The 13,452-nt window shown below is 38.0% G+C and overlaps 1 long non-coding RNA gene across 1 annotated transcript in view; it reads left to right on the forward strand.

Moving 5' to 3' along the window:
* The window catches only part of LOC309540721, a 37,466-nt gene that overhangs the window by 7,565 nt on the left and 16,449 nt on the right, over nucleotides 1–13,452 (forward strand). Inside the window, exon 2 of the long non-coding RNA XR_014223428.1 lies at nucleotides 7,911–8,139. This is a non-coding gene — a long non-coding RNA (uncharacterized lncRNA). The remainder of the gene's footprint in view (nucleotides 1–7,910; nucleotides 8,140–13,452) is intronic.

The raw sequence follows: 13,452 nt of genomic DNA on the forward strand, positions 1-13,452 counted from the left end.
GAATAAAATATAAAATATTATTTGAGGGAGATTAAGTTGTATCAAACACAATATATGGAATTGATGAACCAAGAGATAGAATGGAAAATAAAGCAAATGAAACAAAAGACATTTGAGTCGGCAGACAAATGTGGTAAACTTCTGGCATGGCAACTTAAGAAAAGACAGAAATTAAATACAGTCACAAGTCTAGAAGTGGATGGAAAAAATATATCTAAACCCAACGAGATAAGAAATTGCTTTGTGAGTTATTTTAAAAAACTTTATTCCCAAGGATTACAAAATGAAGAGGACATAGATAAATTCCTTAATAAATATGGATTACAAAAAATCTCTCATCATAGCAAGGTGGATCTAAACCAGAGAATAACAGAACAAGAGATAGAGGGTGCCATTCAGGACATGCAATTGGGCAAATCTCCAGGGCCAGACGGACTGACTTCCAGATATTACAAATCTTTAAAGGAATGGCTGATACAACCGTTAAAGGAAGTTTGTAACGAGATCTTAGAGGGAAAAAAGGCACCTGAATCGTGGAAAGAAGCATATATCTCACTCATACCAAAGACAGAGACTGAAAAGACTCAACTGAAGAACTACCGCCCAATTTCGTTATTGAATGTGGATTACAAAATTTTTGCAGACATTTTAGCAAAAAGATTTAAAAGAGTACTGATGGAGAAGATTCACAGAGACCAAGCAGGCTTTCTCCCAAAAAGACACCTCTCAGACAATGTTAGGAATATAATAGACATTTTGGAAAAGTTAGAGGTGAACATAAATACTAAAGCAGTTTTGATATTTGTGGATGCGGAGAAAGCCTTTGACAATATTTCGTGGAGTTTTATGAAAAAGAATCTTCATGGGATGGGGGTAGGACAAGGATTTGAGAATGGTATGGGTGCAATATATTCCGAACAAAAAGCTAAGTTGATTGTAAATAATGTAATAACTGAGGAACTTAAGATAGAAAAAGGAACACGACAGGGGTGCCCAATTTCCCCTATTGCTTTTTATTTCGGTCCTGGAGGTGTTGCTGAACATGATTAGAGACGACCAGCAGGTTAAAGGTGTAAAGGTCGGAACCAAACACTATAAGTTAAGAGCGTTCGCAGATGACCTTGTTTTGACCTTGCAGGAGCCAAACACTAGTACAAAAAGAGTGTTGGAAATAATCCAACAATTTGGACAGGTAGCTGGATTTAAATTGAATAAACAAAAAACTAAAGTCTTAGGGAAAAACCTAACAGATATGGAAAAGAATAAGTTTCAAGAAGAGACAGGTCTGACGGTGGTTAAGAAGGTGAAATATCTAGGGGTTAATTTAACATCTAAAAACTTGAATCTGTATAAGGACAATTATGAAAAATGTTGGTCAGAAATTAAAAAAGATTTAGAAATATGGTCAAATTTGAGATTGTCAATGTTAGGCCGAATTGCAGTGATTAAGATGAATGTACTGCCTAGAATGTTATTTTTATTTCAAACTTTGCAGATTATTGACAAGATGGACTGTTTCAAGAGGTGGCAGAAAGACATTGCGAAATTTGTCTGGCAGGGCAAAAAGCCCAGAATAAAATATAAAATTTTAACAGATGCAAAAGAAAGAGGGGGATTTGCCCTGCCGGACTTAAAATTGTACTATGAAGCAGCAGCATTCTGCTGGCTGAAAGAGTGGATGCTCCTCGAGAATACAGATATCTTGGACTTAGAAGGTTTCAATAATGCATTTGGCTGGCATGCATATCTATGGTATGACAAAATCAAAGTGCATAGTGCCTTTAAAAATCATATTGTAAGGAAAGCGTTGTTTAATGTTTGGATGAGATATAAAGATCTGTTGGAAAACAAAACCCCTAGATGGTTGTCACCCTTAGAGGCTAAGGCCCACAAGAAAGTTAATATGGAGGTCGGATGGCCAAAGTATTGTGAGATCTTAGAACAGGATGGAGAGAAACTGAAATTAAAGAGCCATGAAAAACTAAAACCCAAAGTACAAGATTGGCTCCATTATTATCAAATAATGGAGGTTTTTAAACAAGACAGGAAAATTGGCTTCCAGGTGGAAAAATCAAAACTTGAGACAGAATTGTTAGAACCCAATACTAAGAATTTGTCAAGAATGTATAACTTGCTGTTGAAATGGAATACACAAGACGAAACAGTTAAATCAGTTATGATTAAGTGGGCACAGGACATTGGTCATAATATTATGTCTGCTGACTGGGAAAGGTTGTGGAACACTGGTATTAAATTTACGGCATGTAGTGCTTTAAAGGAAAATGTGATGAAAATGGTCTATAGGTGGTACATGACCCCAGTTAAGCTAGCAAAAATTTACCATTTGCCTGATAACAAATGTTGGAAATGTAAGGAAACTGAAGGTACTTTTTATCACCTTTGGTGGACATGCCCGAAGATTAAGGTTTTCTGGGAGATGATATATAATGAAATGAAAAAGGTATTTAAATATACCTTCCTTAAGAAACCAGAGGCCTTTCTCTTGGGCATTGTCGGCCAATTGGTGCCAAAAAAGGATAGAACTTTTTTCATGTATGCAACAACAGCAGCAAGAATACTGATCGCAAAGTATTGGAAGACACAAGATTTACCCACCTTGGAAGAATGGCAGATGAAAGTGATTGACTATATGACATTGGCGGAAATGACGAGCAGAATTCGTGACCAGGGAAAGGAGACTGCGGAAGAAGACTGGAAGTAATTTAAGATTTATCTTAAGAACTATTATAAACTTGATGAAGTTTAGAATGTCGAGATTTTACAGAGAGAAAGGGTTGCAGTAATATAAGATTAGATTAAGAAAGGACTATGATGAATTAGGATGGGAAAAAACATTTATAAGTTGCTATAAAATTTGGACATGAGGATGCAGAAAGGGGAGGTATGGGGAAGTCCGAGGAAAGAAGTTTATGAAAGGACATTTTGAAATTATATTTGTTTGTTTGTCTGTTTTTCTTTTATGTTTGTTTGTTATAAAAACTTTTGTAAAACCAATAAAAATTTTATAAAAAAAAAATAAAATAGATCAGTGAATAATTTACACAGATATAGAATCTGTATACAAAACTATAATCAGTAAACATTGCCATTTGGAGTTTTAAAAAACTAGAAAAGGCTAAACTGGATTTTGCTCCCAGGATTTTGGATTCATTTAGAAGTAATATTTAATTTTTTAAAAATAAAATAAAATGTGTACAATAGCTATTGCTATAATTTTCACAGTGCTTGGAAAGTTCATTTTGAAAAGGAACAAGTTATAGTTCAATGTCATCCTGTCCAAAAATAATCTAGGATCAATTCAATTTTACAAAACAAACTAGTTCAAGCTGAGTTCAGAATCTTACAAGCTGTTATAATGAAGTATAGGCTCCAAAAGTAAACCAGAGGCCACACACAAGTAATATGATGCCTGAAAAACAGAATATCAACTAGTGAAGCTTTTCCCATAATTGCATTTCTATAATAGAAAATGCTTGCCCTGTTTAATTTTGCCAGCCACAGCACTCTTAACGGCACTAGGCATCATCTGCTTTGTTTATGTACCAGTACTTCTCACTGTAAACTGCTACTGTTGGAAGAGAGTGCCTCACTTCAGCAAGAAAGATACAGGAAATGCCTCATATCCCTTCCTTCTCATTGCTTAACAACAGGGATTAAGTGACTAGACATTCTTAGAAACAGCAATGCCTCAATATCTGCCTAATAAGCATTAAAATGCCACCTGCTGGGGTGGGGGTGGGTGGGGAGAGACTGAATGTGAAGATCAATCAGAAATCATTCAGAGTTGTGCTCCAAAATGAACTTAATTCAGCTTTAGTTCACCTGGTAATATGGGAACTACTTTCAGGTGTAGTTTTTTGAACTATTTTAGTGAACTTTGTTCAACTCAGCTAGTTCATTCCAAGCACTGAATTTTACTGAGGAGATATCAGAATATAAGTGACATTTATTCACCTTCTTGAATTAATTGGAGCATTCCATCTCAACTAATCTAAGAGAAAACTGCTGCAATTTATGCAAATTTTAACTTATCCTGGGAAGACATAATAGAATCAGTACTGTTTTACACCTAATTGTATAATTGGACTGAAAGAAGATTAAGATTACTAGAAATAGTAATGTCTACTATTCTGAGAAGTATGTATTCAACATCACTTAAAGTTAAGAATATGTACATTTTAGGGTGTGTAGAATATATAATTCAAGATAACTTCAATAAGTAGAAGCTTCCGAGTGTGTTATTTGCCAAGAAAATAATGCCAAAAGGATCATCCACATACGGAAACAGAATGCTTATGTACTTATGAATCTGCCTTTCAACCAAGTCTAGTCCACTCTAAACTGACTGACAGCAGCAATCCAATATGGCAAGCACAGAGGTGTTCCCTAGCCCTACAATCTTGATATCCCTTTAATCCTAGCTACTAGGGATCAAACCAAATATCATTTGCTTGCAGCACAAGTGATTTACTACTGAGCTATGGCTGCTCCAATACTGCACAGTGATTGTACTCCTGAATGTGGTGTCATGGAAACATAGAGGTGTGGATATAATGTTCCTGAAGCAAATGCACTCTACTAAAAAATATGCTAGTATTGTCAACTATATTGTCACTAGTCACCTGATGAAACAGAATATTGCAGCAAGTAATGAGGCATGATTTGGTATATATATACACACTGTATTATGTATTGCTGTGTTTTTTAACCACCCTGTGATCCTCGGATGAATAGTGGTATAGAAATTTAATTAACAACAACAACAACATCTAGTACTAGTGGGACTGATTGCATTGTAAAAGGTCATTGAATCAATCCTACATGTAAAGAGACAATTACTTTTCATTGGGACTTGAAGTTTCAAGGGAAAGCGAAATTATAGAGCTTTGATACAGATGTGGCCAAGAGGTTTGTAAATTATTCATTTTATAACTCATTCCTTTGCTGGTCATAATTAATTATGATAAAATACTGCATACTAGATACTGGCATGCAGAATCCTAAAAAGAAAATTGGTTTCAACAATTTATAGCTGTCTCTTACTTCTTTATAATATCCACAAAGCACATAAGTAAACACATCTACCAGAGAGTCCTTCTTAATGATTTTGTAGCTGGAATAACTGAAGCCAGAGCAGGTGAACTGACCTTGCCAAGTTTACAGACTGTGCCAGTAACAGAGCTGGGATTAGAAAACCAGATGATTAAAATTTTGCTCACTAGGATAAAACACTTAAAACGAATCATCTCAATTTCCAAAGTGTCCTCAGGTTGCTTTAGGCACAATAAATTGCAATCACATAACAGCAAACAATTATTTTAAAAATTAGGACTTAAAACATTACATCTGACACTGAAGCAGTGCAATTTCCATTCAAGAAATCTACTTACATTGCCAATGAAATGTATAATATTTGGACAAGATGTTAACATTATTGTTCTGTTTGAAAACATGTCTATTTTTTTTAGGGGAAATGGGCTACAGTTACACATAGGACATTAATGTCGCTTCTTCTACTATGCCAAACTAGACGAAATGTCATCAGTGGTGGACTTTGAGCTTTTGAATTTCAACTGCACCCTGTGCGATGCCAAAATTCCTCCCCTGCCCCCCCGCTGCCACCTCTCACCTTCCGTTCCAAGTCATTGTTGTGGTGCCCTCTCAACTCTCAGCACCCAGTGTGGGCAAACTGGTTGCACTCCCCTAAATTCACCTCTGGCGCCATTCTCACAATTAGCAATGGCGCGAATGGCTTTTTAAGAAGTAAATAGCATGTGTGGGGAAAGTATTCTGGGAGAAGATCCTGGCACTGGAGAGGTGGGCGGGTGTTGGGTTGTAAGGCCTTTGCCCCCTGCTGCAGTCCTACTCCAGATATATTTTTTTTGGGGGGGGGAGGTTCTATTTGTGCCAATGGAAGTTTTCCCTCCAATACTAATAGCAGGTAAAGCTCCAATACTAATAAGCAGGATTGGGAAATCTGGACAGGAACTACGATTTGTTTTAAAATCTGTATGTCACAAAATTCTGGACTTCCATGACAAGGAGAAAGGGAGAATTACAGAGGGGAAATGCCCAACATAACCACAAAAGAGTGCTGAGTACATTCTAGGAAGCACATCCTCAGCTTGATGTGCCCCAGACATCACACTGCACTGAGTTCTCACCAACTGAGGACCAAATTTGATGTGACAGTAAGCATGACTTGAAATCACGTCCACTTAAGAAATAAAAATAGAAGGCATGTGCGGGATTTTCACAGCACACAGGGAAGGAAGTTGAATCCTTTCCTCTTCTACCCTGGTCTTGGCCAACCACCTGCTACTGCTCCTGAGAGGGAAGCCTCAATGGAGTAGTATCAATGGAGGTTTCCTTCCTGGAACCAATAGCAGGCATGGGGCAGAATTTGTATTTTGAATGCAATGTCAGGGGTGGGGTTAAAAGTATGGTCCCACTCCTCCATCTGCGTACTTACCATATTGGCCTGAATATAAGCCACACATGAATATAAGCCGCACCTTTAAAATTCAAGGGCGGGGGGAGAGAGAGAAGGAAAAAACACAATACCCGAATATAAGTCACTCCCTTAAAATTCCGCAAGCACTCACACCTGTTCCGTTTTACTGTATGTCTGTTTCAGCAGCAATATCGTAAAAGTCAATTTTTGTAAGGTCATGAATTTAAGCTGCACTTTAACTTTTCACGGTCGGAATTGGGGGGAGGGGAGTGCGGCTTATATTCAGACCAATACGGTATGTTCTGCAACAAAGGTGAATGGAGCTGTAGCCTCACCTACTCATCCCACATGTGCCCCAATTGGAGATGGGATAGAAATTTGGTTCCATTTACATGTAAAAGTGATTTTATGAAATTCACATTTTCCAAAACAATATGTGAATTGAAACACAGCTGTCCTTCAAAATCTGCACTTATCTGACCTTTGCAATGCAGCTCTCCAGCCAAGTAATGTGTGCATATACTAGAGTAAAGTGGGCATATAAAATGCATATAATTGTGAAAATACCATACAAAAATGCATTATATCAGGGGAAATTGCCTTGCAAAAATGTGTATATGAGGCAAAATTGCATATAAAAATACATATTGGAGGGGGGAAATCATGCAAATCATTCACCCACCCACTCCCTTGCAAACTGATGTAGAAATGTGAAGAACTGGTTAAGGATGGAAAAAGAAGAAACCAAGAGAAACAGAAAATGACATATTTGCCCATCGCTACCCTAGTACGGGACCCTAGTACCCTAGTACCACAGTGGGTGGCGCTGTGGGTTAAACCACAGAGCCTAGGGCTTGCCGATCAGAAGGTTGGCGGTTCGAATCCCCGCGACGGGGTGAGCGCACGTTGCTTGGTCCTTGCTCCTGCCAACCTAGCAGTTCGAAAGCACATCAAAGTGCAAGTAGATAAATAGGTACTGCTCCAGCGGGAAGGTAAACAACGTTTCTGTGCGCTGCTCTGGTTCTCCAGAAGCGGCTTAGTCATGCTGGCCACATGACCCGGAAGCTGTACGCCGGCTCCCTTGGCCAATAAAGCGAGATGAGCGCCGCAACCCCAGAGTTGGTCACGACTGGACTTAATAGTCAGGGGTCCCTTTACCTTTACCTTTACCCTAGTACACATTTCATCATTCCACAGAGTGAAAGAGTGAAACCCAACACACCATTAATTGGGTTTTTAGATGTACATGCTTTCCCTGGTATGCTCAAGCAATTGGGTTATGCACAGTTTGTTCTTAACATTTGACTTTAGTTTCTTTGATGAACAATATAGATTTTTGGCATGGATTCTGCCTAACTCAGGAAATACAGGAGAACTGTCATTATATGAACCATTGGTTATTGATATTAAATGTGTCCTACTTGTGTTCTTTCAGCTCACAGCTCTCCTATTCATCCAAACACATTCATTACACAAATGTTTTGGATGCCCTTTGGAACGTCTGATCAGTGAAGCTCTAGCATTATAAACTGCTGAATACTTTCTTAACAAGTGTGTGCCCAACATCCATCACGAAGGAGAGAACTGACTAACCAAAGATTGAAGTGATGTACAGTAGATGCCAAGAAAAACTGTCTTCTCCTGCCAAAAGTTATCCCCAAGAGGTGAATATCATTTTCCATAAGTCTGTAGAAATAGCTGAATTAGTTTGTTAATGAAATACCCCTAGCTAATTTCTATGTATGATTCAACATGTCGGTGCTCTTCATAATAGTTTGGCTCCACTAATTGCATAAGAGGAAACCCATATTTATTCTTCAATAAGATTAACACAAACTAAAATGCAATATTAAAATTACTTGAGGTAACTTTGATTCACTAGAGAATACCTGTAATGGTTAAAATAACAGATTTGTATATCTTAACCTACTTTCGATGTTGAAAGTATATTTATAATTCACTGTAATTCTACAGAATTTGAATTACATATAAAGTACACTGGGCATGTTCTGTATTAGGATGCAGTAATTATACAATGACTGTCTCGTCATCACAAATAAAGCTAATACAAAGGTCTATAAATGAACAATTTAGCTTGAAAATATATGCAGCAACTATGATTTGATTTAAGCACAGAATTTATTAGTGGCCTCTTTCCCAGAGACAACTAATCTAAATGGGTGACATTTAATCATATTCTATCAGACTATTCTCCCACATGGAAGGTCTCCTAGGAACCACATGTACTCTACCTTGTCAGAAAGGTGGGATAGAGAAGTAAGAAAATAAAGAAAGTAAAATTTTGTCTCAGATATGTCAGTCCATCTGTTAAGATCTATGGGCTGAACTCAAGGGTTGAGTGACTGGAAAACCACCGATACAAGTCATCTTTTTCTTCCTCTCTGCTCCACTGAAGCCCCCTGTGTCCCTCAAAAGCCATTCCAGTGGATTTGGTGCCCTCTTGAACAGCGTGGGCTGTGCTGCTGAGGGGCTCCAGTTTGGCAGAGGGGATTTGTACAAGTGGAAATTGATTGCACAAAGAGCTTTTGGAAGTCACATTCAACTATATATTTAAATTACATTTAATGCATGTGGTTTCCCCCCAAAGAATCATGGAAACTGTAGTGTTAAGGGTGCTGGGGAATGTAGTTCTGTGACTTGCAAACTACAGTTCCCAGAGTTCTTTGTGGGTAAACATGTGCATAAAATGTGCTTTAAAGGTACAGTGTGGATGGAGTGACATGCAGCCTTTGGATCCAATCCCTGTGCAAAGTTCATAAAAAGCAAATTAACTTGGCCCTTTTTGTTCAAAAAATAATATTTGCTGGCCATTATTACTATTCGGGATACAACTTGAATAGAATAAGAAGCTGTGATAATACAAGCTGTATTTTTCATTTCTAAGAAGAATCAAAGAACAGAGTTCCCCATGAGCCAATGTGCTACAAAACTAAAGAGGAAAACAAGTATGTAGCTTCCTATTGTTCTCTATGATATGTCATTTTTACTTTACGCACTACAAGATTCATATACAGCCTAGGAAAGAAAAGAGGGCAACCCTCTATTTATGATTTATGATTTTTCATGCCTGCTTTGAAATGGGGAGGAGGGTGGCGGAACGTTTGCCTATTCAATAAGCATTGCCTTCCCTCTGAATGGACTTAGTCTGATCTCAGTGAAGTCTGTACATAGTCAAATTTGATTTCCTCTGTAACGTTAGGGCATCCACATTTCACTACATGATTCCTGATGGATTGCCTCAGAAGTGTCCTAGAAAAAAATGGTTCCAAAACAGCAGCAAATAAGAGAAACAATCAAACGAATGTCAACAAACAAGACTGAAAAGAACTGACTATTTTCACAATAAGAGGATGGTTTTCAACATATGCTCCCTCTAATACTTTCAACCCAAAAATAAAAATGGGAGACCAAAAGGTGAAGCCATCATTTCGTAGTGCAGTCTAAATGGAATCACTCTGAATTATGAGTTCAGATGTCATCCTAGAAATTGTGCCCATTTTTTTTAAAAAAAGAGGGTAGTATCCCAAATAGAAATATCAAGAGAATTATTGTACAGATCTGCCTTTCCATATGATATATGAAGCATGCTAAGTAACTTGCAGCAATACCTCAAATTTATGTGTTGAAAGCTATTCAAATATAAAATAAGCACTAACAAACGGGCAACCTTGTCAGTTGCAATGTTAATAAATCAAATTCACCAAGGTAAGCTGTGTTTTTTCTTCAAGTGGATCTATCATCAGAGGCCACTGATAATGATACAGCTACAAGTAAAATAAATGTGTTTTCCCTGACCTTGACTATAATTCAGTAACAGCTTGCCTTACAATTTTGCACTGAACACATCACCAGGTGTCACCTGAAAAAAGGCTTATATACCTGTAGATAGATGTTTTTTATTTGTGTCATCCCAGTGAAGAATTTGAGAAAGTATGCAAATCAATCTCTTTTACAACTATTGCATTTACTAGATTAGTTGATTTCTGTAGAGAGAAAAATGTTAGATTGATCCAGTAAGATTACTTCATGTGCCTTAAAATAGCCTCAGGTTGGAAGGCATTCTCAGGTGTGTTCCTACCTTAGCAAAGTCTAAAAGCATCTCAAGATGGAAAGAAAAAGTTTTACAGTATTTGCTATAAATGAGAGTTATCATCCAGTGTACAAAAAAAAAGTGGTTCGAGTACAAACTGGCATCTCCAGGCTCCTTGACGGTAGAACGATTTAGCTCTGAGTTGAATGTGCCTTGCTCCTTATTCCTAACCTGAATATGCTGGACTACAACTCCCATTAGCCCTAGCTAGCATGACAAATGCACAAGGTGGGCAAAGGCAAACACTGGTACACTACACCTTGTGGAAGATGTATATGTATGAGAATTATGTTTCCGGGTAGGCTCTCTGGGTGTTGTCTTCAGTTTTTTATGTAGACATTCACTGCAAGCTGAGTTAGTGGCTAACAAAATTTGTTTCTGGTGAGGTCTGGGAGCTTGCATAGAGTAGGGACCAACCTCTCCAGCTAGGCCACACCTCTGACTCAGCTCATAGGTCATAGCTGTATCTCTTAAAGAGCCCACCAGCAAGCTATTTAATTTCCCCAGGCATTTTAGAACCATTGGTTTTTAACTCTGCTTTTCTTGGTTTTGCTGTATTGTCTTCTTTTTTAAAAAATATTATTTATTAATTTTCTAACAGTTTAACTACAACACTACAGAAAAACAAAAAAAAGTATTCCAACCATACAATACTATACAAAAACACTACAAAACACTAACACATAAGACTAACAAAACAAAACAAAACAAAAACCATTTAAAACACAAAACAATTTCAATATCTTATCTTTCATTCACTTATTTCCACGACCTCCTCACACCTCCCTTTTTGTATTCCACTTCTGTTAATTGTTTCAGCAATTCCTTTCCATCTTCCTCTGCTTTCTATCCTATAATTATCTTAACACATTCTAACCTTATTTTTCCCTTTAATACTCTATTAATCTATTTATACTTAATTCCTTATAACATTTCTACTAAAGCCATATAACTTCATTCCAACATTTTTCTAACATTCATTAATTTTACAGTATTTCTGTAAATAGTCTTTAAACTTTTTCCAGTCTTCTTCCACCGATTCTTCTCCCTGGTCTCGGATTCTGCCAGTCATTTCCGCCATTTCCATATAGTCCATCAACTTCATCTGCCATTCTTCCCGGGTGGGTAAATCTTGTGTCTTCCAGTACTTCGCCATGAGTATTCTTGCTGGTGTTGTTGCATACATAAAAAAAGTTCGGTTTTGCTGTATTGTCAATTGCAGTTTTCCTGTTGAAGATTTTGTTGTGTTTGATGTTACTTGTTTCATTGCAAACTACTGTGTAAATCCAAAGACTGCAGAGTAGGTTAGCCAGTGTCATAAATATATAAATAAGCACCCAAAGAGATTCATTATAGGCTTTAGGCCAGGGCACAAACAGCCTTTGAAAGCTGTGCCCCTCTGTTATTCCAAGCCAAAGAATCCATACAGGAACTTGATAGTTCTGTTGCTATAACTATACTTCCTAGGGCTTTGATTTAAAACACTGAGCACAGGTCAGCTGGTTTATTCACATTTAACCCTTTTTTAAAACCCAAAATTGAGCCACTCAGCTGTCTGGTAAGCAAGGGTGATTAGGAGATTGATCCATGCCCCACTCTACTGCTGATTCCAGTCCATCACTGAAATTCCTTCCTTCTTTCTTTCTTTCTTTCTTTCTTTCTTTCTTTCTGCTGGTTTATGGAGGATAACCTCATAGAATCCGTTTGTGCATATGGTTCTTTAGCCAGTGAGGGATATGATCATGGAAGTGTGCTTCTCCTTAGCTAGATTGGGGCACAAGTGTATATATGACTATAGATGTGGTGTAAACACGGGATTAGATAGCTCTGCACCAGATAAGGATGCACTTCCCAAGGATGAAACACTGGCCCTGAAAAGAAATGGTGCAGTCCAAACGCAACATCAGTGCCTCATGGGGGGGGGGGGTTGAATCAAAGCAACAGTTCTTAGGATTACAACATTAAACACCTTCCATCTTTAATGTGCCCTTTTATGGTAATCATCATATACTTAACCTGATAACATGTCTGGGAAGCAAGGACTAAAACATTTTATCCATTTCACAGATTGACACTGAGGCACACAGGCAGATTAAGTGATCTGCCAAATTCCTAGGAAAGGGAATGAAATCATGAAAATTAGATAATGTTTTTGTTTCTGCATCCTAACTGCACCTGCTATGAGCAGATGGGGATGTGTGTGACATATTTCTTAAGGGGGATTTGAGGCCAGACCTTCGGAAATGTTAAAAGGAGACAGCACACCTTAAAAACTGGCTCATTTGAAAGCTGACCTCTTTTCATGCTTTGCCCGTCTCATCCATTTCTTTATGGTACTGGATCCACATATAATTCATTGATACTATACTGCTGTCTTTGTCTTCAATAACCCAACTACAAACAACTAGAAGTGTTATCAAGTTAGAGGTCTTATCATTATGATCTAGATTAGTATTTACCAATGCAACCTCCCGTGAGCCAAAGTGAGCCCTATGTCTCAGGTGGTGGATTGGGAAAGGTGGCAGATCTGCATTCCCTGCCCAACTGGCACTTTTAGGGTCAGCCACTCCATTTTATGATGCTATCAGCTGCCATTAAGGTCATACCCACACTCCCTGCCATTCGTTGTGGAGTGCCTAGGAGGGACACCTTGCCCCTGCAGCAAAAGCAATCTGGAACCTCCAGTGCTGATATTAGAGATTAGAGATATGCTGCCTGGTCTTTAATAGTCAAAGTCAGCATTTTCATCCATGCCCACCCCCACCCCCAGTGCTCAGGTAGATGGAAGTGTGGGGCATGGGGTTAACCCTTAAAGGTCAGACAAAGGGATACCTCTGTGTGTGTAAGTGTTTGTTATGCTTGTTAA

The sequence above is a fragment of the Podarcis vaucheri genome (genome assembly GCF_965113315.1).
Source record: "Podarcis vaucheri genome assembly, chromosome: 9".
In the NCBI taxonomy this organism is placed as follows: domain Eukaryota; kingdom Metazoa; phylum Chordata; class Lepidosauria; order Squamata; family Lacertidae; genus Podarcis; species Podarcis vaucheri.